Source organism: Octopus bimaculoides, chromosome 7, assembly GCF_001194135.2.
Source record: "Octopus bimaculoides isolate UCB-OBI-ISO-001 chromosome 7, ASM119413v2, whole genome shotgun sequence".
Classification (NCBI taxonomy): domain Eukaryota; kingdom Metazoa; phylum Mollusca; class Cephalopoda; order Octopoda; family Octopodidae; genus Octopus; species Octopus bimaculoides.
Window position 1 is genome coordinate 68,885,864 of NC_068987.1, and position 3,631 is coordinate 68,889,494.

At 32.9% G+C, this 3,631-nt stretch overlaps 1 protein-coding gene and 1 long non-coding RNA gene across 2 annotated transcripts in view; one reads left to right on the plus strand and one right to left on the minus strand.

Moving 5' to 3' along the window:
* Positions 1 to 1,925, plus strand: part of LOC128248390 (uncharacterized) — a 10,860-nt gene extending 8,935 nt beyond the window's left edge. Inside the window, exons 2-3 of the long non-coding RNA XR_008264632.1 lie at positions 1,096 to 1,187; positions 1,708 to 1,925. This is a non-coding gene — a long non-coding RNA (uncharacterized LOC128248390). The remainder of the gene's footprint in view (positions 1 to 1,095; positions 1,188 to 1,707) is intronic.
* LOC106874518 (5'-AMP-activated serine/threonine-protein kinase catalytic subunit alpha) overlaps positions 1 to 3,631 on the minus strand; it is a 616,447-nt gene that overhangs the window by 274,004 nt on the left and 338,812 nt on the right. The window lies entirely within an intron of this gene.

The window sequence follows — 3,631 nt, forward strand, 5'->3', positions numbered from 1 at the left end:
GAGAGAGAGAGAGAGAGAGAGAGAGAGAGAGAGAGAGAGAAAGGTGCTCTTTCATATTTAAGACAGAACGGTCTTATTTGATTGCTGTTTTCTGTTAGGTCAAGAAACCACGTATACGCTCCCTCAATAGCTCATGAATAAACCATGTACTTCGTTAATAGAACCGTCTAGTATTAATCAAGTGTGGCGGCGAGGCGGCAGAATCGTTATCACACCGGGCAAAATGTTTAGCAACATATCTGTCTTTAAGTTCTGAGTTCAAATTCCACCGAAGTTGACTTTGCCTTTCATCCTTTCGGAATCGATGAAATAAGTACCAGTTACGTACTGGTGTCGATGCGATCGACTAGTCCCCACCTCAAAATTTCAGACCTTGTGTCAAAACTTAAAATTACGTTTATTATTTGTTTGTGGTAGATCACAGAAAGCCAGCAGATAGCAAATCACCAAGTATTTGTTAATCCACTTCCACAATAACACTTACTTTGCTATTATTTTTACCATTTCTTAGACTTATTTTTTAATTACATCTCCTCTACACATAAGATGAAAAAGAGTTAATTGAAATTTTTTTTAAAAATCACAATATATTCTTCTCTTCTTTCATTCGCCTCGAAGACTAATTCTGGATGCTTTCTTTGTTCATCTATCATGTTGATATGAATTTTTCCATTCAGAATAAACCCCGTCAAAAATAATTAGCATGCTTTTTGCATTTTTTCTTAAAATTGAGCCTGGTCTTCCGGCAATAGCGTTTTTAATCCATGTTGTATTCCATTTTCTTGGACCTTTTCCTTTCCTTACTTTCAGTTCTTGGCTCACAATTACAAGAATTCGGTGAGCTATAAAGCTATTCCTTATAATGATTCCGTCATGGTTCCCTAAAGATACTAATACAATTTTCCTTTTCATGTAATAGCATTATTTCCACAATTTTATATCAGGAGGACGGTAATAAATTAGTACAAACCGTTAAGGTATTTTACATCTCTATAAAAAGTTAGGGACAATTTTTTGTACTTCTCTTAAATAAACTGCGTGAAATATGATGCAAATTCTCTGAGATTCTATTTGTTTATATGAACATGTTTCTAGCATTTGTTTTCAATCGGAGAAAATTTCACTGAATCCGGGATAAGACTAAACCATCAGCATCAGAAACTGTACTGCATCGGACTCAATAACAAGTAAGATATATTTTCTGTCCTGCTACTGTTTGAATTAAAACCCTACCCAGGTACACTTTCATACCCCCATGAGTGACGACAAAATAACTGTCATTAGTGCAATGGATTCGAAACAATCGTCTTCACAATTTTGTGGACTTGTATTATTACTATTATTATTATTATTATTATTATTATTATTATTATTATTATTATTATTATTATTATCATTATTATTATTATTATTATTGTTCAGTAGTTTTATTTTTATAACGTGCTTTCACTTCACTACCGAGCGCAGCTCTGTGTGCCTTGGGTATGTGCTGTGGTTTGCTGTGATGCTCTTATGGTTACTGTATTGAAAGTGTTATTATTATTATCATTATTGTTATTATTATTATTACTACTATTATTATTATTATTTTTTTTTTTTTTTTTTTTTTTTTTTTTTTTTTTTTTTTTTTTTTTTAATTATTATCATCATCATCATCATTATTATTATTATTATTTGTGGTTTCCTTTCATTATAACTTTATTTCAGCTACCTTAAGACCAGGCTCCTCCGGCAGCCAAGAGTAGCAAGGGCACTTTTCTTTTGGTATGCATGCTAAAATTATCACCCCATTTAGTCCATTTTAGATGAAGAGTCCTTTCCGTAGTATATAGACTGTACCCATCAAGGTTATCTTTTGTAGTTCACGGATATTGGAGTTACCAGGGAGTTGCATAATATACTTCTCAGCTCCTTTCTTTATCATTCCCAACGCACCAATTACTACTGGTATTAACGTTGTACTAGGTTTCCACATTTTTGTGATTTCAATTTGCAGGTTTTATAGTGAGAAAGCTTTCCGTATTCCTTTCTTGAGACATTTTGATCTTGTGGGACAGGCATAACTATTAACAGACAAATTATTATTATTATTATCATTATTATTATTATTATTATTATTATTATTATTATTATTATTATTATTATTATTATGGCGGTGTTTTGGCACCTTACGGTATTTCTTTGAGACCCAATCTCGTCAAAGACAACGAAGCGCGGTGAATAAAATAAAGTGCAAGTCAAGTACTGAAGTCAATGTACTTGAAGTCAAAGTACTGAAGTATTGACAAATCACCTCTCCTCAGAATTGCTGGCCTTGTGTTTGAGTTGAAAACAATCATGAAGGCGTCGAGAGAGAAGAATCGATAAGGCTTCGGAAAAACACTTTGCGGTATTTCTTCCTTCTCTTCACATTCTGAGTTCAAATACCGCTGACGTCAAGTATGTGGTTCACCACTCCAGGTTTAGAAAGTACCATTCAAGTACTGAGCTGTATATTATCATATCAATTCCTTCCCTCAATAATTGTTGGTTTTGTGCCTAAATTAGAATCAATTATTATTATTATTATTATTTTTATTATTATTATTATTATTATTATTATTATTATTGCTGTGTATTGGCTGATTGCCTTGTGGTATTTCTTCCGACCCTTTACACCCAGAGTTCAAATTGGAGTAAATTTTGCCTATCATTCTTTCAGAGTCGATAAAATAAAGTACCACTCATATACTGGGGTCGATACAATTGACTGAGATAATTACCTCAAAGTTGTGCCAAAATTTGAAGCCAATATTAAAGTAATTAATTAGTAGAATGTTAGAGCGTCGAATAAAATGACATGCTATTTCTTGTGACTGTTTAGGTTCTGATTTCAGATCCTGCTGATGTCAACTTAATATCTCTTCCCCTCCTGGATAGGCAAAATATTTTATCAGTCAAGTACTGGTTCGACTAAAAATCGACTAAAATCATCTCTAAAAATTGCTGGTCTTTTGCCTAAATCAGAAACGACTATGATTATTTGATTGGTTGAATTATTACAGTGTTATACAAAATACCTTCCGAAATGTCTTTCGCTGCTTTACATTATGTTGAAATTCCGCCAAAGTCAGCTTTGGATTGTATTCTCCTAGGATCTATAAATTAAAGGGTCATTCAAGAACTTGGTCGATATTATAGATTGATTCTCTTATTCCAAATTTCTGGTCTTGTTATAAATCTTTATTATAGTTTTTTTTATGTGTGTCGTAAAAATTCACCGTCGTTGACTTAGACTTTCATCCTTCTGATATTGATAAAATACAGTAGCAGTCAAGTACTAAAGTGTTCTTATGATCGACTATCATAAAAATGGGTTGGGGGGAGGTAATCTAGTGCCAATTTCATAAATTTCAGTCATGTGTTCAATTTATTGTAGTGTACGCAACTTAGCAGCAACTATAATGTTAAATTAAGCTTACCTCCCCTTCCCATTGTCGCACCAATTAAATATGACAGGCTTTATTAAAATATAAACAAACAAAACTTAATAAAGGGCAGAATTAGGACAAACATAACCCCACCGCCACAACCACAAAAAAATATGAAACAAAAAGAACGAAAGAGAAAGAGAGAGAGAGAGAGAGAGAGA